The sequence below is a fragment of the Cervus canadensis genome, chromosome 15, assembly GCF_019320065.1.
Source record: "Cervus canadensis isolate Bull #8, Minnesota chromosome 15, ASM1932006v1, whole genome shotgun sequence".
NCBI lineage: Eukaryota > Metazoa > Chordata > Mammalia > Artiodactyla > Cervidae > Cervus > Cervus canadensis.
In genome coordinates, this window is record NC_057400.1 from 46371435 (window position 1) to 46398146 (window position 26712).

Genomic DNA, 26712 nt, shown 5'->3' on the forward strand with positions numbered 1-26712 from the left:
TGGGAATTTCTAAGTCTGTAACTTAGACTTATTGTAATTAAAGATTAGTAAATATGCAAAAATAGATGAGGAAAAGAGAACATGAAAGATATGCCTTGGGGAGGAAACACATTTTCTCATATTTTGTAGAAGTACAACAAATCTATTGGTCTTTGTATTTTTATAGGCCCCCATCCCTAAACATAATGAATTTATGAAGGTGGAAGAGAAGCTTCTTAAATCTATTGCCTTTTGTTTCAATATTTGATATCAAGTCTCTATAGTTAAATAAAAGAAATACATTAACAAAATTGAGTCCCTTATATCCAAGTGTCTGTGAATAAGTACTGGTTAATTAATTATAAATTCACCACTGCAAAGAAGAAACTTGATATTAGTACAAAGATCATCTCAGTAAGATGAACTGACTTTCATTTAAATAATCTCAGTATAATACGGCAAAAATATAAAATAAATGAGCACCTTAGTGCAGAATATAAATACATAAAACATCGCTTATGACATTTCTTTTTGAAACTAATGTCCACTACCCAGAGAGGCAGCATATTATAGCTGGCAAATCATAAGCTCTCTTACCACAAAAGCAAATGTTGTGACAACACTTTTGCTGTCAACATAAACAAGAAGAAATTTATTCTCTCCAATACTCTAGAATTCCACATCCTATTTCAGTGGTAAGAAACCTAACTGGCTAATCTGTTGAGAAGAAACCATAAGATACACATGTCTACAAACTGGTTAGTTTTATTCTATTGCATTACAGCTAAAAGAAAGAAAGAGGAAGAAAGGAGGGAGGGAGGAAGGAAGCAAATAGGAAACCCATCTCTTAATGAAAATGAGAGAAAACAAAACTCCCAAATAACACAAGCTAAAAAGAAAATATTTTTAGAAATTTTATAATTTATATTGACTGCACTTGACATGTGTTTTTTCTCAAACTATACAACTTTAATATTGATATATATATAATCTAAAGGCAAAGACACATATGTTCAGGCATGCCAAGTCGCTTCAGTTGTGTCTGACTCTTTGCAATCCCATGGACTGTAGCCCACCAGGCTGCTGAGTCCATGGGATTCTCCAGGCAAGAACACTGGTGTGGGTTGCCATTTCCTCCTGCAGGGGATCTTCTCAACCCATGGACTGAACCTAAATCTCTTAAGTCTCCTGCATTGGCAGGAAGGTTCTTTATCACTAGCGCCACCTGGGAAGCCCAAAGACACATGTGTATTTTACCAAACACTGCTTCCACATCAGTTCCACTATGGAGTTCTGATTCATTTTCTTTCAATTCATCCTACTGATTCTAGGTGTTCTAATTTTTATTTTATCAGGTTTCCAATGTTTTAGTCCTCTCATTGCATGATGAAGTTTACTTCTTGATGCACAAATTTATGCTAAGAACATGGTTTTGTGTACTTGCTCTATACTTTATTTTTATATCTACATTTCTTTGTATTTTTGACAGACATTAATATGCCAGGCTTCCCTGATAGCTCAGTTGTTAAAGAATCCACCTGCAATACAGGAAACCCCAGCTGGTTTCTTGGGGTGGGAAGATGTCCTGGAGAAGGGATAGGCTAACCACTGCAGTATTCTTGGGCTTCCCTTGTGGCTTAGCTGGTAAAGAATCTCCTGCAATGTGGGAGTGAAAGTGAAGTGAAAGTCACTCAGTCATGTCCGACTCTTTGTGACCCCATGGACTTTACAGTCCATGGAATTCTCCAGGTCAGAACACTGGAGTGGGTAGCTTTTCCCTTCTCCAGGGGATCTTCCCAACCCAGGAACTGAACCCAGGTCTCCCGCATTGCGGGCAGATTCTTTACCAGCTGAGCCACAAAAGAAGCCCAAGTATACTAAAGTGTGTAGCCTATCCCTTCTCCAGGGGATCTTCCCAATCCAGGAATCAAACCAGGGTCTCCTGCATTGCAGACGGATTCTTTATCAACTGAGCTATGCGCTGTGTTCAATCCCTGGGTTGGGAAGATGCTCTGGAGAAGGGAAAGGCTAGAAAATATGCCAACTTATTTTCTAAAGAATTAATTTGTTTTAGCAATACCCTTTGACAGCACCCTTTTAGGCAAAAAAAATAAAAATACATTTCCAATGCACGGATAGTTCAGATTAAATCAGTCACTCAGTCATGTCTGACTCTTTGTAACCCCACGGACTGCAGCACACCCTGTCCATCACCAACTCCTGGAGCTTACTCAAACTCACATCCATCGAGTCAGTGATGCCATCCAACTATCTCATCCTTTGTTGCCCCCATCTCCTACCACCTTCAATCTTTCCCAGCATCAGGGTCTTTTCCAACGAGTCAGTTCTTCATAACAAGTGGCCAAAGTATTGCAATTTCAGCTTTAGCATCAGTCCTTCCAGTGAATATTCAGGACTGATTTCCTTTAGGCTTGACTGGTTGGATCTCCTTGCAGTTCAAGGGACTCTCAAGAGTCTTCTCCAACACCGCAGTTCAAAAGCTTTTAATTCTTCAGTGCTCAGCTTTCTTTATACTCCAACTCTTACATCCATACATGACTGCTGGAAAAACCATATCCTTCACTAGACGGGCCTTTGTCGGCAAAGTAACATCTCTGCTTTCAATATGCTGTCTAGGTTGGTCATAGCTTTTCTTCCAAGGAGCAAGCGTCTTTTAATTTCAGGGCTGCAGGCACCATCTGCAGTGATTTTGGAGCCCCCCAAAAATAAAGTATGTCACTGTTTCCACTGTTTCCCAATCTAATTGCCATGAAGTGATGGGACCAGGTGCCATGATCTTAGTTCTGAATGTTGAGTTTTAAAGCAACTTTTTCCCTCTCCTCTTTCACTTTCATCAAGAGGTTCTTTAGTTCCTCTTCACTTTCTGCCATAAGGGTGGTGTCATCTGCATATCTGAGGTTATTGATACTTTTCCCAACAATCTTGATTCCAGCCTGTGCTTCATCCAGCCCAGCGTTTCTCATGATGTACTCTGCATAGAAGTTAAATAAGCAGGGTGACAATATACAGCCTTGACGTTTCCCAGTTTGGAACCAATCTGTTGTTCCAGGTCCAGTTCTAACTGTTGCTTCTTGACCTGCATACAGATTTCTCAGGAGGCAGGTCAGATGGTCTGGTATTCCCATCTCTTGAAGAATTTTCCATGGTTTGTTGTGATCCACAGAGTCAAAGGCTTTGGTGTAGTCAATAAAGCAGAAGTAGATGTTTTTCTGGACTCTTGTGCTTTTTCGATGATCCAGCGGATGTTGGCAATTTGATCTCTGGTTCCTCTCTTTTCTAAACCCAGCTTGAACATCTGGAAGTTCAGGGTATACGTACTGTTTAAGCCTAGCTTCGAGAAATTTCAGCATTACTTTGCTAACGTGTGAGATGAGTGTAATCATGTGGTAGTCTGAACATTCTTTGGCATTGCCTTTCTTTGAGGTTGGAATGAAAACTGACCTTTTCCAGTCCTGTGGCCACTGCTGAGTTCCAAATTTGCTGTCATAATGAGTGCAGCAATTTAACAGTGTCATTTTTTAAAATTTGAAATAGCTCAACTGAAATTTCATCAACTCCACTAGCTTTGTTCATAGTGATGCTTCTTAAGGCCTACTTGACTTCACATTCCAGGACGACTGGTTCTAGGTGAGTAATCACACCATTGTGGTTATCTGGGTCATGAAGATCTTTTTTGTATAGTTCTTCTGTGTACTGTTGCCACCTCGTCTTAATATCTTCTGCTTTTGTTAGGTCCATACCATTTCTGTCCTTTATTGTACCAATCTTCACATGAAATATTCCCTTGCTATCTCAAATTTTCTTGAAGATATCTATAGTCTTTCCCATTCTATTGTTTTCCTCTATTTCTTTGCACTGATCACTGAGGAAGGCTTTCTTATCTCTCCTTGCTATTCTTTGGAACTCTCTATTCAAATGGGTATATCTTTCCTTTTCTCCTTTGTCTTTTGCTTCTCTTCTTTTCTTGGCTATTTATAAGGCCTCCTCAGACAACCATTTTGCCATTTTGCATTTCTTTTTCTTAGGGTTGGTCTTGACCACTGACTCCTGTACAAGTTTATGAACCTCCATCCATAGTTCTTCAGGCACTCTGTCTATAAGATCTAACCCGTTGAATCTATTTGTCACTTCCACTGTATAAACATAAGGGATTTGATTTAGGTCATAACTGAATGGTCTATTAGTTCTCCCTACTTTCTTCAATTTTGGTCTAAATTTGAAACAATAAGGAGTTCAAGATCTGAGCCATAGTCAGCTCCCAATCTTGATTTTGCTGACTATATAGAGCTTCTCCATCTTTGGCTGCAAAGAATATAATCAATCCAATTTCAGTGTTGACCATCTGGTGATGTCCATGTGTAGAGTCTTCTCTTGTGTTGTTGGAAGAGGGTGTTTGCTATGACCAGTGTGTTCTCTTGGCAAAACTCTGCTAGCCTTTAATTGCCCTGCTTCTTTTTGTACTCCAAGGCCAAATTTGCCTGTTACTCCAGGTATTTCTTGACTTCCTACTTTTGCATTCCCGTCCCTTCTAATGAAAAGGACATCTGTTGTGGGTGTTAGTTTAGAAGGTCTTGCAGGTCTTCATAGAAACTTTCAACTTCAGCCTCTTCAGCATTTTGGTTACTGAAACATTACATTCAAGAATAACATAGACTTACATAAATATACACTGACTTACAATGGTTTTATAATTTTTATACCTGCTTCTCATATGGGAATACTTTGAAATATAAAATGTAGAGATTCTGTTTAAAAATAAATGGTGACATCAAGTTTTACAGTTTAGTATTTGCAAAGTTATATTGAAGGAAATATTGGAATCATGACTAGAGGTCAAGTTCTGAGCTTGAGTACAGTGCCTTCCACCACTTCATTATGCTTAAGATGGGTTAAACTTTGATAGTAGATGGAAGAATTGACCATAATAAGCCTACACATATTTGCTCTTTTTTGAAAAAGGAACCAGCTTAGCCAATAGGTCTAAATGTGTCTCTCTTTTTTTTATGGTTCTCATAAAGACACACTATTGAGAGTTCAAGAGAGTGAACCAGGCCTTTGCGTGAGGAAATTTTTAGTTCCTAGTTTATGTGGGGAAAATGAGAGATCCAATTACAAAGTCTGAGAGGTTTCCTATAATTAGTGGCTATTGTATTACTTTTGCTTATGACAATACGAGGAAAGGGAAAAATGGAAGAGGAATTGCTATTTCATTTCTTTATTATTTTCCTAATTGCTTTTTTTTTTTTTTAACTAAAACAGCTTATGCTTCAAGGAAGCCAAGCCATAATCATTTCATCAATAATATTAACCTGTCATTTCATTCAGGAAATATGAGGCAAGCTTTAATCTTAATTTTATGAAAACTAGGAGATTCTCAGCTCTCTTTTATTGTCTTGTAAGCATACTTGCAGAATAACGAGGTCAATACACAGGAAATGTCTCAGACTTATTTCTGTGGGTGTTGTATAAATATCTATCAAAATAATAATCAATTGAGTGATGACTGCATATACTTTCCAAAATCTTGTCATGAAGATTCTGTCCTTGACATCTGAGAAATTATGATAACTTACAAACAGAAAAAAGAGCAAATAAATATATATCAATATATATTAGATATATTATAATAATACATTATATTTACTTCAAAATAAGGTAGAATTATTGTGTTATTTCAAGGTTGACTAGGAAACACAAATGATTTTAATCAGTGGTGAGGCCAATCTACTCAGTCAATGCCATATAGAGATGTTTGTGACTAGGCCAATCATGAGCCCTACAATTAATTCCTACAGTTAGTTTTCCTGCCTTTCCTTAAGACTGTGATACTTATAGGATCATGTTTGCAATCCTTATCATTAAGAAAACCTCCCAGACTCATTTTTACTAGCAAAGTAATAATAACAATAATAATAAATTGAGCATCTCCCAGTACATGAATTTGTACCACTGCTAAATTTTAAAGAATCTACATGTACAACTACAAAATAGCATATACATTAAAAAGTGGACATAAAAGATCGAAAATTTAAAGGCAACACTTTTAAAAAAAATCTTCAAACATCCTTCTTAGATGTTCATAATCCACTTGGAGACAGCAGAATATGCCTTTCCCATGTTCAAATCACAATTAATTTGACGTGCTCAGGCCTCAAATCCACCACCAAAACATCCCTGGAGAACCCTGGCAAGCATGTCCCTATCTATTCCTGCCTTCATACTGCAAAAATACTTTTAGAACACAGAATACTTTAGGTTTTGAAACTAGCAATTTTTTTCAACATCAAAATTAATTGTCATATCTGTATTACATCTTTCTAGGTGTCATAAAATTAACTATTGGGTTGGCAAAAAAATTCCTTCAGATTTTTCTGGCTGTAAATGATTATTATAGTAAGCATTTATAGGTATTTGGAAAAGACCCAAATGAACTTTTTGGCCAACCCAACAAAAAATTTAGTGCCGGTGAAATATACACTAAATTTATATAAATTAATTAGAAGATTGATTTTTTTCTCAGTGTGGTGAAAAAGAGAGCACATAAAATTGTTGTCAAATCCTTTACCAGTTTTATAGAAAATTAAATATTTGAGATAACCCATTTAGAATTATAACTGGTGTTTTATTTTGAAACAAAAACAAGAAGTCTTTACATATTGAAGCCCCAAGATATTACACATGTCAATATTTTACAGAACTGGGAATGTCTGTGTTTCAAAAAAGAAGTTACAGTTGATGCAAAATACCTGCCAGATACCTTTTTTGGGAAAGGGAAAAAATGGAAATAAAACTTTGCTTTTTTCACCCCAAGAATTATTCTATACATTTCAAAATCAGTCAAAAGACAGCCTTTGGTTTGAGGAACATGGTATTGTATTAGGAACAAGTCAGACAAATGAGCTTTTGAAATCCAGTCCTATCGTTTTCTGATTGTGTGTAATGAATTAGTGTCTTATCTAAGATCAAGTTTGCTCATCTAAGAAGTGATGACAATAGTACTGTTCCTCATAATGTTATTGTGTGCATTACAATAGACAGTGCATGTGAAGCCATCTATTTATACAGATGGTGCTGAGAGGGGTGCTGAATGTAAGAACGACTCAATAAAATATTAAAACTCAAAATGCTAAGGTTCAATTCTGTGCTTATGTGGATAACTGGCTAGGGTCATGGAGGACTGTCTGAGAGTATAAAGTATCTTTCCATGGAGAAATAAATGCTAAGTGTTCCTATATGGATCCAATCCACTGCATTAGCTTTAGGAGGATCACATTGCAATCAACCAAACTGAACTGGCACAGACATATACTTAATTGAAAAATGATCAACTACATCATATTATTTAGAATCAATGAAGCATCATTAAAAGCATATTTTGATATATATATATATTTTTAACTTTATAAAGCTTTTTCAGTTCAGTTCAGTTTAGTTGATCAATCGTGTCTGACTCTTTGCAAATCCATTGACTGGAGCGCGTCATGCTTCCCTGTCCATCACCAACTCCCGGAGCTTACACAAACTAATGTCCATCGAGTCAGTGATACCATCCAACCATCTCATCCTCTGTTGTCCCCTTTTACTCCCACTTTCAATCTTTTCAAATGAGTCAGTTCTTCGCATCAGGTTGCCAATGTGAAGTTTCAGCTTCAGCATCAGTCCTTCCAATGAATATTTAGGACTGATTTCCTTTAGGTTTGACTGGTTTGATCTCCTTGCAGTCCAAGGGACTCTCAAGAGTCTTCTCCAACACAGTTTGAAAGCATCAGTTCTTCAGTGCTCAGCTTTCTTTATAGTCCAACTCTCACATCCATACATGACTACTGGAAAAACCAGTCTAACTTTGACTAGATGGACCTTTGTTGGCAAAGTAGTGTCTCTGGCTTTTTAATATGCTGTCTAGGTTGGTCATAGCTTTTCTTCCAAGGACCAAGAGTCTTTTAATTTCATGGCTGCAGTCACCATCTGCAGTGATTTTGGAGCCCCCAAAAGTAAAGTCTCTTACTGCTTCCATTGTTTCCCCATTTATTTGCCATGAAGTGATGGGACCGGATGCCATGATCTTCGTTTTCTGAATGTTGAGCTTTAATCTAACTTTTCCCTCTCCTCTTCACTTTCATCAAGAGGTTCTTTAGTTCTTCACTTTCTGCCATAAGGGTGGTGTCATCTCCATTATCTGAGGTTACTGATATTTCTCCTGGCAATCTTGATTCCAGCTTGTGCATCATCCAGCCTGGCATTTCGCATGATGTACTCTGCATATAAGTTAAATAAGCAGGGTGACAATATACAGCCTTGAATTACTCCTTTCCCGATTTGGAACCAGTCTGTTGTTCCATGTCCGGTTCTAACTGTTGCTTCTTGACAACAGTTAGAGGCTTTTTAGTATCTATTATTTCACTGGAACCTAAAAACACTGAACCATTAACCATCACCTAGGAGTTATCAGAAGTGTGAACCATAAGAAACCACAAAGTAAAGCCTTTTGGTGAGAAATCATCTTATAAAACTAAGGATGTGTAATCATATGCTTTGGCTTAAAAAGACATCCTCCTACTCATGCGTCATCAGAGTCATTCAACCTTGTGGAGTATTGGGCTTGGTCAAAAGAGACTAGAGGACAAACCTTAAGAAGATGTATCTGACCTGTATAAATAATCATCATCCTAGCAACATACCAGTATGTGGAAGCCCTTCTGTCAAACACAAAACAAAGTTTCCTGCTGCTTGTTTTCTTCACTGCCAATAATGTCTAATTTATTTTGAAATTCCTTTTAATGATCCCTTTCACATGTGTTTTACAGAAAGCCACCTAAAATCCTTTGTCCAAGCAGGAAAAACTCCTCAAGATAATAAACCCAGAGATGGAAATTCCCACCGCTGACATCATAGCTGTGTCTTTAGATGAGAAAATCCAAAACACATGGGAGGAGAAAGTCGCTAAACATAAAATTTTATGGGTCTGATGTGAAGCAGGAGTGCAAGTCAGAAAAGCCTGAGTCATGCCCTCTGTTATCTTGGCAGAGCAGCTTGTCCTCAAGGCTCTGAAAGGGAGCTCTCACCATGTTTCAGACCTCATAAAATTGATAAATTAGATTTGAGCTGATTGTATTGCAAATACAACCCCAATTACTGCAGGAGTTAAAATATCACAGCTGCCATGTAAGATGGGCATCAAGTGGCCTAAATAGAGGCCTCAGCTCTCATCTGTATAGAATAGCCAGCAAATTGCAGCTGGATGATACATATCTCAATTTAGGAGTTCCCAAAGTTCTTTCATTGAATCTCTACTCTTAGGCTATCTTTAGGTAATTTCAGGACAAAATTGGTACTGAGTTGTGGTGTGCATAGCTTAGAAAATTGGCTAGTGATAAGAGAGCTTTTATAAAACTATAAATGCCATCAGGAGAGAACATGATTTTTGAGCGAAGGTGGGGTTTGGTTGTTTTATAGAGGAAAACTAATATATAGAAGCATTAAGTACTGTGTTAGAATTATAATCCTTTCAGAGACAGTTATTTTTCTCATCTCAATTTATGGAGACTTAGAGACATTTCTTTGATACTATTATACTGGAAAGGGGCCGAGGCAAGCTAAACTCAGTTCTCCCTGTTTTGAAAGTTTTCATCATGTTCAGGTCAGTAGACCCTTTAAAATGTGATAGAGGAAAAGGGGGATACTGACTGAGATACAAGGGCAAGTTATAAGAGAACACACAGTATAAACAGGGATTTCAAGTCAATAAAGAAACTTAAAAACCAATAAAATAAAAACCAAACAAACAGAACAAGTATATTTACCAGAAGGTTCTGCTGAAGGTGAGAACATTTGTTGCTTACCTTCTTCCCGAGCTCCCAAAGTTCCATGTTGTTAGTATTAGGAACAAGGATCATATCCTTGGCTATGTTTTCCCTACTATCAACTTGACCCAAAATAAAACTAACAGTGCCTACCCTGTATTTTTCTCACCCCAAGAAAATTTCTTTTCTAAAGTTATAACCTGTTAGAAACCAAAGACTGTTTGAACCAAGGTATTACAGGTTAGACTTTCCAGTCTAGTTAAAAAACAATGGCCTAGCATCCTTGCTAAAACATGGGAGATTCTACACTTAAAATCGCCCCCCTGGAACACGTGATGAGGTTCTATGTCATTAGGTCTGCTTGTTGGGATGTATAGGCTGAGGAGCTTTTGTCATCTGCCTTGAAACCACCAAGATGGAGAAGTCTTACTGAAATATCAATAAGGAGAGTCTCATCCGCTGCTCCTCTGAGCCTCTTGATTAACCTGTGCTGCTGTGGGAGGTAATTTGTCTCACCACTTGTAAACAAACAAGGGAAGAAGGACTAGTGATGCCCTAACACTTGCCCCCTCTTTCCTGCCTTAGTCAATTTCTCAAGAAGAAAATGGGCTTGCTCAGGGGATATACATATGGAAAAGATCATCAGAAAATCTCATTATTTAGGTCTATTCTTAATTCCAAAATTTAATACCAAAGATCGTGAATCTTTTGCACAAAACTTTTCTCGGTTTTTCCCAAATGAATCTACCATGACTTGGCATTTCTCATAGACCTTTTCAGTCTTGATTTGGGAAACTGAACCCCTTTTATTCATCTCAACACAGAGGATTTACTAGGATACTTAAATGTTTTAAAACAATTCAACACTGTACATGTTAGACATTTTAAAGTATACAATGCTTGAGCCATGTAGACAACATAGAGATGGGTCTCTAGGGGCATTTCTGCTAATGAATGGGAGGTGCTCTGCTCAAGTTGGAAAAAAATTTACCATCTGTTTGTGAAAGATATAGTTCAGCTGCTACCTTGACAACAAACCAAGCACAGTAGTGACCTGAGGGACTGCAGAGATACCTGCTATTGTCTGACACCAAAAGGAACTGGAAACTTACTAAACATAGAACAGGTGCAGAGAAATTTATCATTGTTCTCTCTAAAGCATGGGTTCAGGTGGGAATGTCATGCTCAATGAAAAAGGCGTATAATATACAAATGTACATGATAAAGTATATGACTTCTAGTAGTAGGTGGGAAAGCCAGGAGAGGAAAAACTCAAACAACAAAAATACAGAAGACAAGCCACCTGCACCATAGTTTTGAGAGAACTATTTAAATCATTTGAGCCTCAGACTGGACAGAACTCAGTTTGCATGAAAGGCTGACTATTTCACATGAAGATTAGGGTGGGGAATTGGGACTGGGGCTGAGTCATCTACATGTCTTCTCCTCTTCCACATCAATTTGCTGATTGTTCTTTTTTAAAAAATATTTTTATGTATTACAGTGATCCTGAATTAATAAGAATGGAATCTAGAGAATATAAAATAGAAGCATTAGTATTGTAAGTTTGTCTAAAATCTCTAGGTACTGACCCACGCATCACTCTCTCCATCTTCCTAACTCATCACCCTCTCCCCTCTAGGATTTTCTTTTTTTTTTTTTTTTGGAGTATTCTGTCATTTCCACTTACACCTGGAATTTCTGGATCAAAGCATAAAATATTTTAATCAAGTCAAGTAACTGTTTAAGAGTATAGATGAAAATATTTTCATAATACCATCCTAAAAATCCAAGAGGTTCATGAATCATTGCTCTTAGAAAGCCTTTGACACCCAGGGGATATATTTTCATGCAAGTGGCCACACTAGGAGATCAGCCTTCCTAGTGGGTTGTGTACCTCATGGGCAAGTTGTATTTGTTTTCCCTGGCTTAGTAAAGCGCTATTTAAGTGGACCCCCAATTGAAGTGAAAAGCCTTGAATTCTATGCTATTTAGTATGCCTCTCAACTGTTCCATAATTAACTAATTAATGCTCAAAACACACCTGGGGCCCTGTTATTATTATTATTCCATCATTCTGCCTGAGTTATAAACACATTAAGGTTTTATGTGAAGTCATTGGTAAATTACAACACTGAAAATAAATCCAGGAATTATTGTCAGAAGTACCTGGAACTGACTGGTAGATGATCTTCCCCTGACCCCATCCTTCATGTGCACTTGAAGTTCATGTCTCAGAATTTACAGAGGACATTCTGATCTAGAGCTTATATAACGAGGTCATGAGGATACAGAAAAGGATGAACATTTTAGAAAAATATAGGATAGGGTTGCCAGATAAAATATGCGGTGCCCAGTTGAATTTGAATTTCAATAGATGCAGGACCTACATAAGGAATTGGCAACTTTTCATGACCATGTTCCGGAGGGACTGAGCCATTTTCCTATAGGAAGATGGCAGGTACTCACATCGGGTGCACACACAGGAAGAACATGTGGGAGAGAGATGGCCCACTTCCTAGCTATCATGTGGTGCCTCTCAGAGAGGACATCGGGTAGCAGTCAACTCATGAGCCAATGGAAATCAGCTAAAATAGCACCTCTGCACATGTGCACATGTTTGTTGATTATCATATGGATTGTCTTTTCACAAAATAAGGATGGAAAGGCTTTCCATTGTAAAAACATGAAAAAAACAATTATTTTCCAACCTAGATATGTCCTTCAAATGGCAACTCACTCCAATGTTCTTGCCTGGAGAATCCCAGGGACAGGGGAGCCTGATGGGCTGCCATCTATGGGGTCGCAGAGTCAGACAAGCAGAAGCGATTTAGCAGCAGCAGCAGATATGTCCTTCAGATTTGACAACCTCTTATCTATTTTTCCTATACTCTTATATTACTCTGATCATTTAAATGACTCAACTAACCAGTAGCCAGTACTAGAAGTAACAAATATCACCAACTGGGGATTCAGAATAGTCTCTTAATATCCAGTCAACAAGTCCTACTAATTATTCTTTTTAAATCACCCCTAAATTCATTTCCTTTTACACCCCCACAGCTTGTCTCTTTATTCTTTACATCTTATCTACATTATCACAATAGTTTCTTATGTCTAGGTTTTCACTCTTTACCTCTAATCTACAGACTACATATTAATATCAAAGTGGTAAATAAAAACTGACAACATCACTTCTCTACTTATAAATAAAAATCATCAATGTTTGGTTTATGAGATTAACTACAAAAGCCTTTCTTCAGTGATCCTAGCCTCATTCCCTGAAATTCAGGCCCACACACCTATCCAGAAATCTAGCTAAGTGGCTCTGGTCCAATGGAACATTCCCATTCATCCTTCAGGAGCCAGCCCAAGGATTATTTCACCCAGGACAACTTTAATTAAATCTCCAAAGTAGTTCCTCTCATCATAATTGGACATCTTATTCATATTTCAATTCCTAATGGTTAGCATAACGAGGCACATAGTAGGCAGACAACAAACTTTGATTCAATGGTTATATACTTTTTTCTCAATTCCTTAATCCAAAAGAGGTTAGAAGAAGCTCAAAACTCAAGACCTCAATAAAAGAGAAATGTCAAAATTACACAAGAGATCTCCAGTTTTCTCTCATAGTTATTTTCTATACAATTTTCTATATAATCCATTTTATTTATTTCAATTTCTGCACTGAACCACATATTTTACTTATCTATTGAATACTTTTTCCTCAACTCCCAATCTTGGAATATTAAATGGAACATTTTCAATGGCCAGAGAGAATTAAAATATTGTCAATTCTGTGAACTATAATATCTGCACTACATTGTAAGTTATGGCATAATTTTACTAAACACTCTAAGCAGACACCGAGGGCAGTACATATAGGAATCTAGAGTCATCGTGTACATAAAAATGTTTCATGGAAACATGTCAGGTCTGTTATATTTTTAGTTCAAAGCCTTTCTACCAACAAATGATTTCATAGACTTGACTTTAACTTGCTACATTATAGCTAAACTACCTCTGGCACCAAGAACATTTATACAATGGGAAGTTTTAACTATACATCTGTAAGGTACTTTTCTGAATTAAAATTCTGGTTCCATTTTTCCTGCATGTATAATTTACAGGTAATTACAGAAGGATTTGTTTTTTTACTGTTGTAAGATGAGGATTTGGAGATTTAAGAATATAAAGAGAGGGCTTCTCCAGTGGCTCAGTGGTAAAGAATCTGCCTGCCAATGCAGGAGACAGTCGTTTGATCCTTGATCTTGGAAGATCCTATACGCCATGGAGTAACTACGCACAGGTGCCACGACTATCGAGTCTGTGCTCTAGAGCCCACGCTCCGCAAGAGATACCCCACAGTGAGAAGCCCACACACTGCAACTAGAGAGTGGCCCCCTGCTCGCTGCAATTAGAGAAACACCTGCCCAGTGATGAAGATCCAGCATAAATAAATACATAAAATTAATTATAAAAAAAGAATACAGAGAGAAATCTGGATTTGGGGGGAGAGGAATTAGTGTGTATATAAGTGTGCTCAGGAATCCACTAAAGAAGCTTCAAAAAGGATGATTACTTTTGCTCATGTCTTTAACTGTGCTTTCTGTTATGATAGACACAAGTTGAGTGCTCAGGGATTTATCTATAAAGTGAGGAAGTTGACTCTTCTGGAGGGTTTTTCAACTTAGTTATCTATGAGTCCATAATTGTAAACACATTTTCTGTCAGTCATCTTGCAGTTATCTGCTGATGGTCACCAGGGATAAAGTGAAAGATTATTCATCACTTAAAAAGAACATTTTAAATGCATGGATTAACTCAAGGAGGTTAGTAGCAAGTATATTAATATATGATGGGCTGTGTATTATTAATCAAAAGGTAGTTATAACTAAGAGTAAGAAACAGGAATCTCTAGAACTATAAATATATTCAAGGTCAATGCGATTTGATAGTGATATTTCTTTTTAAAGTTAAATTTTCTTTTAACATGATTTTAACATAAACTATTTAGAAAGCTAAGAGAAATCTGCATGAACATTGGCACAACAAAATTTTTTTCTAAGTATATATTTAAGATGTGTATATCTAAGTTAAAAAGTCTAATTTGGGGACACAAATGGCTTCTATTGGAAGAATTAAAAAAATAACTTGAAGCATGAAATGCCTAAAACAGGAAGAAAAACAATATAAAACAAAAACAGTGTGGGGGAATGAGTGATTCTGAAATATTTTGTAATGTTTTGTATGTTTTCTAGTTCACAGAAAATCAGAACTATATAAATCCTGTTATAAAAAAATGTCTCCCTGAAACTGAGCTGAGGAATTTCGAGATGATACATGTCAAAGGTAAAGACATGTTTCTTTTTTCCAGCAGGAGAGATGGGTTACATGATGATGTTCTATTGCAATATCTTCATGGCTCCCTTGCCAAAGGACTGATGTATATTTAATCACTTTATCTAATGGATGTAATTTCTCAAGTCACAGTTACCCATTAGGAAAGCTCTTGCTCTGGTTCAGCTGAGCACTCTGATTATATTTCCTGACTTTGTGGTTTCAGAGAGGCAGAGCTAGTGGAGAATTCCCTGGCTGAGCCATCTGTCTTTGCTATGGACAAGCGAATACAACAGGATCATCTAAGTCATTAAGCTTGGGGGATGGGTAGAAAAACCATGTGGAATCACAGAGTCCAAATCTTTTCATATAGTTAATTTTAATTACCAGAGAATAAATCCTTTCTTTTTTTTTTTTCAAAATGCCTTATCCTGCTTGATTATAATGGGAACAAATCTCATTCTGGAGTTTTTTTGTTTTTTTTTTTTTTTTTCATTCTGGAGTTTTAAACAATTATTATGAAGCATATCAGCATACCTGATGCCACCTACGAACATGTATATGTAAAATAATACAGTCCTTAAAATGTCTTTTATCCCATTATATATATTATATACATATATATATTGTATATATACTTATTTTTACTATCTTACAGCAATAGAAAACATTATAACACACTGCACTAGTATATACATATATATATTATATATATACATATATATATATCAAACATACATAGTCTAGCCGCCATTATAATATAATCTTTTATTATATGGCTAAATTATATATGATATCTACTATATCACAAATATTCTTTTCTACTGTCCTTTCTTCTTCTGCATGTTCTTAAGCAACACATTATACAATGTTGAAATTATACTGACGTGACTAGAAAATAAACCTCATGCCTGTAAAATGGGAAAAAACTGCTAATTTGGAATATTGGTACATTTCCTATTATAATTTAAATGAATTTCAGTTTTACACAGTTCTCCTTCAGACAGCTTAATAGAAAATTTAGAATAGATAAATCCATAGTGATTTAATGATGTACTTTTAAAGCCTGTCGGGATGGGGAATACATGTAAATCCATGGCTGATTCATGTCAATGTATGACAAAAACCACTAAAATATTGTAAAGTAATTAGCCTCCAACTAATAAAAATAAATGAAAAAAAAAATAAAGCCTGTTCAACTCAACAAATATTTACATGGGTTGACGTGTGCACTCTTTTGCCCTGAGACAAGAAGTAAAACATGTACATATACACCATGGAATATTACTCAGCCATTAAAAAGAATTCATTTGAATCAGTTCTAATGAGATGGATGAAACTGGAGCCCATTATACAGAGTGAAGTAAGCCAGAAAGATAAAGAACATTATAGCATACTAACACATATATATGGAATTTAGAAAGATGGTAATGATAACCCTATATACAAAACAGAAAAAGAGACACAGAAGTACGGAACAGACTTTTGAACTCTGTGGGAGAAGGTGAGGGTGGGATGTTTTGAAAGAACAACATGTATATTATCTATAGTGAAACAGATCACCAGCCCAGGTTGGATGCATGAGACAAGTGCTCGGGCCTGGTGCACTGGGAAGACCCAGAGGAACTGGGTGGAGAGGGAGGTGGGAGGGGGGATCGGGATGGGGAATACATGTAACTCCATGGCTGATTCATGTCAATGTATGACAAAACCCACTGAAATGTTGTGAAGTCATTAGTCTCCAACTAATAAAAAAAAATAAGAAAAAAAATATTATCTAAACAAGTGAAATTCAAAAAATGAAACACAATGACAAATTAATGATGGTGATGTGAAGGGTGAAAGTCACTCAGTTGTGTCCGACTCTTTGCGATCCCATGGACTATACAGTCCCTGGAATTCTCCAGGCCAGAATACTGGAGTGGGTAGCCTTTCCCTTCCCCAGGGGATCTTCCCAACCCAGGGATCGAACCCAGGTCTCCCATATTGCAGGCGGATTCTTTACCAGCTAAGCCACAAGGGAAGCCCTTGTAGTGATGATGTAATGATGTGATGATAGTGTAATGATGATGATAACTTTCTAAAAAAACCCTATGTAAGAGCAAAGTACAGAAAGGCGGAAACTAAGAACCCAAATCACGCCCTAGAAAGGACCTACGGAAGTAAAGAAGTCCTTAGGAAGGCAATTCTCAGTCACAAACTATTAATCATTAGCTAAAATACATGTGTTGCTGTGACTGAATGTATCTTTTTTAGAATTTAAATGAATTCATTAAAAATATTCTGCTTCAAATTTGTTAATTTTCCCCTTTAGTTACAATAATATTGTAAGATATTCTGCTATATCTTATCAAAATACTTTTGCCCCCACAATTATAAGAATATAGTCAGATTTTCAAACTTTAAAAAAAGGGATGAAACTCCTAACCGAGCCTTTATTAGGAATCTGAGCCTTCCACCTGAAAAGGGGCTTTGGGTTTCCATACTTCTCTGTTTTGGTCCCTCTATCAGTTGAAAATTGGGTGTTATTTCTGTACATGTGACATGGGCCACATTAGCGGATTTCAATTTAGGAGTATCAGAGGTTGTTGGAACAATGAATTATTTTCTCTAGACCAAGATTTAAAATTGTTAAGGACCCTATATTTCCATTGTATCTGTTTTCTTATTGAAGCACCAAAATAATTCCTTTAGGGGGAAAAAGAGTTGTGCTACAGCGTGTAATTCACTAGTACCAAGGAAATTCAGTCAGTTCTAATATTCATTCAATGTACAAGAAACCCTGCCTTTATAATGGGAAATTCAGTAATCTTCCCCTGCTAAAAAAAAATCCTCTATAGCTGACAGCTGCCTACAGGATAATCTGCCATGGCTGGGAAAAGCACAGAAAACTTTTCCTAGCCAGGTGCATAGCCTCTTTCCTTCCCCTATTTGTGCCTACCACATTCTAGCTACATCTCTTTACATTTCATTTCCCCAAATGGCAACCAGATTATTCTATGACCCCTGCTTTCTTATGCTGCTCCTTCTATCCAGTTTCAACTATTATGATCATTTCATTACTTTAAAAATTCAGTTCAGCACTTCTTATATGAAGAGATCTGATCTCATCTCTTATCTTTCTTTCCTCAAGTATAAATTCAACTCTTCATCAGCTTCTCTTTCTCTCACCTCTCCTATCTAATTTGCATTTCCACCTACCCCCCAGTACATATTTTTATCATATTTTTTATAATGCCTCTTTTCTTTCATTAGTCTCCATTCTTTCATTAGTCTTCTTCAACCAGACTCTAAGCTCCCTAGACAGGAAACTTGTCTTGGATATCTTTTATCACTAGCGTATTGCGTGGCATCTAGACGTCACAGGAACTTGTTGAATACGAAGAATGACAACTTCTTCTAACCCAAAAACAGGAAGAATCGAGCACCCTGTCTTTAAGGCAATGTAAATGTCACACTGATTTGTAAGTGAACTACAATTATTATTTAATAAAATTATGAATACTTGAGAGTTTTTAATATTTTAAGATTATCTTCAAATACAGTAATTAATAACTGTCATGTCATTGAGTTTACATCAGAAATTTTTTAAAAAGTTATGGTGTTCTCACTTTTTCTCCCCTTCTAAAAAATTAAAACACATTTAGAAACAATTCTTTACCTTATGTGTAGCCTCAGGTGTGCAAGAAATATAAAACTGGGGCTACTCCAGTGGTGCTAGTGGTGAAGAATAAATCTTCCAATGCGAGTTTGATCCCTTAGCTGGGAAGAACCCATAGAGTTGGAAATGGCAACCCACTCCAGTATTCTTGCCTGGAAAATTCCATGGACAGAGGAGCCTGGTAGGCTACAGGGGCCACAAAGAGTTGGACAGGACTGAGCAATTGAAAGTGAAAACCTTGTCTTTTCTCATTTTAATGATAGCAAAATAAAAGCTACTATCTATCTGCCTTAGTGAAAGCAGTATTCTAACAACCAAAACGACTCAAGTTAAAAGCTTGATCTGATAGACAGGAAGAGAGACTAGTATGGTAAACATCACCTAATCAAATGTTGTTGTAGTTCAGTCACTCAGTCATGCCTGACTCTGCGACCCCACAGACTCCCTGTCCATCACCATCTCCCAGAGTTTGCTCAAATCCATGTCCATTGAGTCAGTGATGCCATCTAATCATCTCATCCTCTGTGGCCCCCTTCTCTTCCCGCCCTCAATCTTTCCCAGCATCAGGGTCTTTTTCCAGTGAGTCGGCTCTTTGCATCAGGTGGCCAAAGTACTGCAGTTTTAGCTTCAGCATCAGTCCTTCCAATGAATACTCAGGGCTGATTAGGATGGACTGGTTGTATCTCCTTGCAGTCCAAGGGACCCTCAAGAGTCTTCTCCAACACCACAGTTCAAAAGCATCAATTCTCTGGTGCTCAGCCTTCTTTATGGTCCAACTATCACATCCATACATGACTACTGGAAAATCCATATTAAAATTCTTCTATTCTGAATTATACTAGTCATGTATACTCACAATTATATTAGTCACTCCTAAAAATTCATTAGGAATGTTTTTCCATTTCATCAGTGGTTGAGCATCCCCAAATTGCAAATACTTTATTTGAAACATATACGTGATTAAGGACAAATATCCCAATGTCTGGATCTCTAGAAAAGTGGTAACTTACTCAACTATTACAGAAACTTAGGCACAGATACAATACTAGATTGTTGATTAATTCCAGCTTAAATGTTGCCATTAACAATGCAGTTTATTTAAAATCTGTAGGTAAATAACAAGGCCAAGTTGTACAGAAAATATTTTTGTTGTTGCTGCTGCTATTCAGTCACTAAGTTGTGTCCTACTCTTTGCGATCCCATAACTGCAACACACCAAACTTCCCTGTCCATCACCATCTCCCGGAGTTAGCTCAAACCCATGTCCATTAAGTCAGTGATGCTACTCAACTACCTCATCCTCTGTCACCCTCTTCTCCTTCTGCCTTCAATCTTTCCCAGCATCAGGGTCTTTTGCAATGAGTCGGCTCTTCACATCAGGTGGCCAAAATTCTAGAGCTTCAGCTTTAGCATCAGTCTTCCAATGAATATTCAAAGTTGATTTCCTTTAGGATTGACTGGTTTGGTCTCCGTGCTGTCCAAGGGACTCTCAAGAGTCTTCAAAACCACAATTCAAAGGCATTAATTCTTCAGCACTCAGTCTTCCATATGGTCCAACTCTTATATACGTAGATGACTACTGGACAAACCATAGCTTTGACTATATGGACCTTTATCAGCAAAGGTCTGTAGAGTCCAAGCTATGGCTTTACTGTTAAATCCAACATATGATACTTTGAAGAAAGTTGTACATATAACTAATTTCAAGTTATTAATATAGCTGAATATAAGTATAGTAAATTTTCATTGGTATGTTTAGATAACACTGAAAAGCATAAAGATTAAAATAAAAGTAATCTATTCAAAGCAAATTATTGATGATATTTTGATGTATTTCCTTTGTCCTTTTAAGGCACACACCTACTGCCAAAACGCTTTCCAGAGAGGCTGTAAAAATGTACATTCCCTCTAGCAATATAAAAGCATATATTTTTCCATACCCAAGCAATATTAAATATAGTAATTTTAAAAATGCTTACCAATTTGATAAAAAAAACATTTAAAAATGTGCATTCCATGGAACATCTGTTTCTTCTTTAATAAATCTACTTACTCTCTTCAGTTCAGTTCAGTTCTCTTACTCTCTTAGTCCTTTCTCTATTGGGGTTTTCATCATTTCTTTCTTTGATAAGGAGTCTTTTATGCTAAGGACATTGGTCCCTTTTCACAAAAGTTCTATTATTTTTTTGCCAGTTTGTCATCTTAACCTTTGTCTTTGGTAAACCTTATTTTTGAAAATAAATAGAATTAAATAATTGCTATTTTACAAAGCTATATAGTTACTTTATAATTAGAATGTTCATACTTTTTTATGCATACGTATTTTTTCATTGTGTGAGAGCAGAGTTTTATTTTCAAGATACATTTCTGGAATCACAGACCTAGGAATGAGTTAATCACACAGTCCCTGGAGTCATATCTGAGGCTTAAGAGAGGTTGCTCATTTTACCTTGACTGGATTCATCCAACCCAACTTTTGCCTTTCTGCTTTTCTTGGTGTTTGGGTCAAGCACATTCTCAGATCTTCTGTATAAAATTTACTGCATTTCAAATTTTTGTATAGTGAAATTTATTTAATTGAGATGAATATTCTAAATAAGGCTAAAAATATCATGTATTCTTATATACATTATGGTACGCTAAACACTCACCTGCATCATTCATTCATTCAAATTCAGTTTAGATGTATTTTTGAGGATCTATTATTTGATTACAGCCCAAAGTTTCAGAGCAATCAGTAGCTCCAAGAAGAGAGTACTTTTAAGTTGAAATGCTGGGCCAAAACTACAGGTTTATGACTCACTTTTCACTCTAAACAGCATCCTTACATTTGTTTTTGAAGAATAAATACAGCCACAAAACACAAAGGTACATATAACAAAAACTGATTCTCCCTCTCTCCTTTGTTTCCCAGCCACCCAGACTCCTATCCTGAAATAACAACTATGTATCCATCTATGTGTTTTTATAAACACATACGTAACTATTAATTTTTCTTTTCACACTAATAATATTCTATATACACACAACTTCATATTTTGCATTTATCACTTAAAAATATAAATCCCATCTCTACTGCTTCTAAGCTTGTGTTTGGGGGCAAGTCAACCTCTCTAAAGCTTGGTTTCTGCATCAGAAAACAGGACTGAAAATGATTATCCAATAAGTTCATTTTAGGGGAAAAAATGAGACAATGCATTTTAAACATGAAGCACATTTCTTTAGAACATTTTAAGTGTACAGTACATTCTAATCATTCATTTAGCATATTTCCTGATAACGTTTTAAGTACACAAAACCTATAACAACTATTATGCATGATTTTTATCAACTTTCTTACCAATTTATTGTGCACACCTAACGTTCTTAAGAAAGAATAATAAATTTGATTACTTCATAAGAGATGAACTTTGCATTTATCTACAAACAGAAACTTTTCCTCTTTAGGGTATTTTATTTATTTACTTATTTATTTATTTAAGGTAAAAGATACGTATGTTTGTAATTTTGTAGAAGATTCCTAACTTGCTTTCTTAGGAGCTGTACTTATTTTTTTAAACTTTTCATTTTATACTGAAGTATACTTGATTAATAATGTTGTGCTAGTTTCATGTGTACAACAAAGTAATTCAGTTATACATATACCTCTATCTCTTCTCTTTCAAATTATTTTCCCATTCAGGTTGTTACATAACATTGAGCAGAGTTCCCTGTGCTATACAGTGGGTCCTTGTTGGTTATCCATTTTAAATTTAGCAGTGCGTATATGTCAATCCCAAAGTCCCTAAATACCCCTCCTCTCTTCTTTCCCCCTGGTAACCATAAATTTTTACTCTATGTCTGTGAGTCTCTACTTCCAGGATATTTTAAAGACTAAAACAGAACTATGATCACTGTTCATATGGTATGGACCTAACAGAAGCAGAAGATACTAAGAAGAGGTGGCAAGAACACATAGAAGAACTGTACAAAAAAGATCTTCACGACCCAGATAATCACGATGGTGTGATCACTCACCTAGAGCCAGACATCCTGGAATGTGAAGTCAGGTGGGCCTTAGGAAGCATCACTATGAACAAAGCTAGTGGAGGTGATGGAATTCCAATTGAGCTATTTCAAATCCTGAAACATGATGCTGTGAAAGAGCTGCACTCAATATGCCAGCAAACTTGGAAAACTCAGCAGTGACCACAGGACTGGAAGAGGTCAGTTTTCATTCCAATCCCAAAGAAAGGCAATGCTGAAGAATACTCAAACTACCACACAGTTAACTCATCTCATATGCTAGTAAAGTAATGCTTAAAATTCTCCAAGCCAGGCTTCAGCAGTACGTGAACCGTGAACTTCCAGATGCTCAAGCTGGTTTTAGAAAAGGTAGAGGAACCAGAGATCAAATTGCCAACATCCACTGGATCATCAAAAAAGCAAGAAAGTTCCAGAAAAACATTTACTTCTGCTTTATTAACTATGCCAAAGCCTTTGACTCTGTGGATCACAATAAACTGTGGAAAATTCTGAAAGAGATCGGAATACCAGACCATCTGACCTGTCTCTTGAGAAACCTGTATGCAGGTCAGGAAGCAACAGTTAGAACTGGACATGGACCAACACACTGGTTCCAAATAGGGAAAGGAGTACGTCAAAGCTGTATATTGCCACCCTGCTTATTTAACTTATATGCAGAGTACATCATGTGAAATGCTGGGCTGGAAGAAGCACAAGCTGAAATCAAGATTGCCGGGAGAAATATCAATAACCTCAGATATGCAGATGACACCACCCTTATGGCAGAAAGTGAAGAGGAACTAAAAACCCTCTTGATGAAGGTGAAAGAGGAGAGTGAAAAAGTTGGCTTAAAGCTCAACATTCAGAAAACTAAGATCATGGCATCTGGTCCCATCACTTCATGGGAAATAGATGGGGAAACAGTGTCAGACTTTATTTTTCTGGGCTCCAAAATCACTGCAGATGGTGAGTGCAGCCATGAAATTAAAAGACGCTTGCTCCTTGGAAGAAAAGCTATGACGAACCTAGACAGCTTATTAAAAAGCAGAGACATTGCCAACAAAGGTCTGTCTAGTCAAAGCTATGGTTTTTCCAGTAGTCATGTATGGATGTGAGAGTTGGATGGTGAAGAAAGCTGAGCGCCGAAGAATTGATGCTTTTGAACTGTGGTGTTGGAGAAGGCTCTTGAGAGTCCCTTGGACTGCAAGGAGATCCAGCGAGTCCATCCTAAAGGAGATCAGTCCTGGGTGTTCATTGGAAGGACTAATGTTGAAGCTCAAACTCCAATACTTTGGCCACCTCATGTGAAGAGTTGACTCGGAAAAGACACTGATGCTGAGAAGGATTGTGGGCAGGAGGAGAAGGGGACAACAGAGGACGAGCTGGCTGGATGGCTTCATTGACTCAATGGACAGGGGTTTGGGTAGACTCTGGGAGTTGGTGATGGACAGGGAGGCCTGGCGAGCTGCGATTCATGGGGTCGCAAAGAGTCAGACATGACTGAGTGACTGAACTTAACTGATGATCACTGTAAAACCAAAACAACACTGCTTTCTATCAACAGATGGCAATATCTATCACACAGTCATCTGGTCCCCGCCCAACCTAAGGCTCAGTTTGTGGAGTGTATATAGAATATGTGCATTGTTTTTCAGATGTGATAATAACTAGTAAATCAATCAGTCTTGTTAAATGACAATATACCGAGAATTTAAAATATCTGACAACCCAAAACTGGTATTTGATGAAAACCAAATGGAAATAATAAAATAATTTAAAATATATGAAAATAAGGAAAGTGGCAAGTTCACAGAAGATTAATCAACTGACAGTAGAAATGATTCTTTAGGGCTGAGCAGGATCATGCAATGGGTTAAAAATGCTGAGGGTAGGCAACAGTCAGAATGATACAGAGAAACATTATTTACAAAAAACAAAAAGGAAAAATTTCTCATAGGGGGTCAGTGGATTATTCTTTATTAGTAGTGGATGCTCCAGAACTTAAAGCTAAAGTATGAGAAGACTAGACATTCATTCAAGGTAAAATCTGAGCAGTGACAGTTGCTGATGAAATATTCCTTGCAGACCAGGAATGGTCAATAGACTCAAAGCCCTTTAACTCAATATCAGAACAAGTGAGTTAACTAGCACACAGCCAAGGGATTCTTTGGAATATTTGCAGGCATTATCAAGAAAAGTTGCTGTGGACTTATAAGGCTTTTGGTGTATTTTTTTTTTTTTTTTAGTATGCATAATGTCAGGAAGAGAAGGTTTTATGATTCTATTTATTTACTGAAAGCTCATTAGGGATGGTAAAGAACCACTGAATAAATAATACGGATTTACAAATCCTTTGCAAACTAAATGTCCATCAAACTACTATGCTCATCAACAGAGAAACTTCCTGTACTTCCTACATCTCTACTCCCTCTTGGAACTAGAGGCTATAATTACAGCAAGGCATTCAGTAGCCCTGACCTTAATCTGGGAATAGGATGCAATCCACATAACAGCACCTCTTTATTGAGGCAGTTGTTGTTTAAAAGATAGTCAGAAGATGAATAGTATGACTATTTTCAAAGAGGAGTGAATTAAATGTTTGATGGTATTTCTTATTTTCTATCATTTTTAGACAGAATTTTAGAATCTCATAAATAAATGCAAACAGGCTTAGAATCGTGAAGAAAATTCCAGACTGCTTAGTGGCCACAAAGTAACCTGGTAGCTTAGACAGTCAAGAATCCTCCTGCAATGCAGAACATCTAGGTTCGATCCCTGGTTTGGGAAGATCCCCTGGAGGAGGGCATGGCAACCAGCCCCAGTATTCTTGCCTGGAGAATCCATATGGATAGAGGAATCTGGTGGCAGAGGAAGATGGCGGAGTAGAAAGATGTGCACTCATCTTCTCCTGCAAGAACTCCAACATTACAACTTGCTGCTGAATAACAGTCGACAGGAGAATGTTGGATCCCACCAAAAAAGATACCCCACGTCCAAGGGCAAAGGAGAAGCCCAGCAAGACAGCAGGGGGGCAAAGTCGTGTTTAGAATCAAACCCCCACCAGGCTGAGACACTCAGACGGCACAAACAATCCTTGTGTGCACCAGAACCCAGAGAACCCACATAGACTGAGCCAGATCTGTGTCTGAATGTCTCCTGCAGGGGTACGGGTCAGCACTGGCCTGCCGCAGCAGGAAGGGCTCTGGGTGCAGCAGATCTGGGTACGGCACAAGCCCTCTTGGAGGAGGTTGCCACTAACCCCACCATAGAGTCGCCAGAACTTACACAGGACTGGGGAAACTGACTCTTGGAGGGCACAAACAAAACCATGTACATGCTAAGCATGCAGAAGAAAGGAGCAGTGACCCCAGAAGAGACTGACCCAGACTTGCCTGTGAGTGTCCAGGAGTCTCTGGCAGAGGCATGGGTCAGTGGTGGCCTGCTGCAGGGGCAGGGGTGCTCAGGGCAGCAGTGCACTCATGGGACCTTTGGAAGGAGGTCACCATTATCTTCATTACCTACATCATAGTTTGGCCTGAGGTCAAACAACAGGGAGGGAACACAGCCCTGACCATCAACAGAAAATTGCATTAAAGGTTTACTGAGCATGCACTCAAAATGCAATCAAATGTGGAAAACTCAGCAGTGGCCAAAGGACTAGAAAAAGCCAGTTTTCATTCCAATCCCAAAGAAAGGCAATGCCAAACAATGTTCAAACTACCACACAATTGTACTCATCTCACATGCTAGCAAAGTAATGCTCAAAATTCTCCAAGCCAGCCTTCAACAATACTTGTGAACTGTGAACTTCCAGATGTTCAAGCTGGATTTAGAAAACTCAGAGGAATCAGAGATAAGATTGCCAACATCAGCTGGATCATCAAAAAAGCAAGAGAGTTCCAG

At 37.3% G+C, this 26712-nt stretch overlaps 1 protein-coding gene and 1 long non-coding RNA gene across 2 annotated transcripts in view; one reads left to right on the plus strand and one right to left on the minus strand.

Annotated features, from left to right (window-relative positions):
- LOC122453743 overlaps nt 1-15156 on the plus strand; it is a 173704-nt gene extending 158548 nt beyond the window's left edge. Inside the window, exon 5 of the long non-coding RNA XR_006273155.1 lies at nt 15065-15156. This is a non-coding gene — a long non-coding RNA (uncharacterized LOC122453743). The remainder of the gene's footprint in view (nt 1-15064) is intronic.
- The window catches only part of SCN9A (sodium voltage-gated channel alpha subunit 9), a 164569-nt gene that overhangs the window by 118040 nt on the left and 19817 nt on the right, over nt 1-26712 (minus strand). The window lies entirely within an intron of this gene.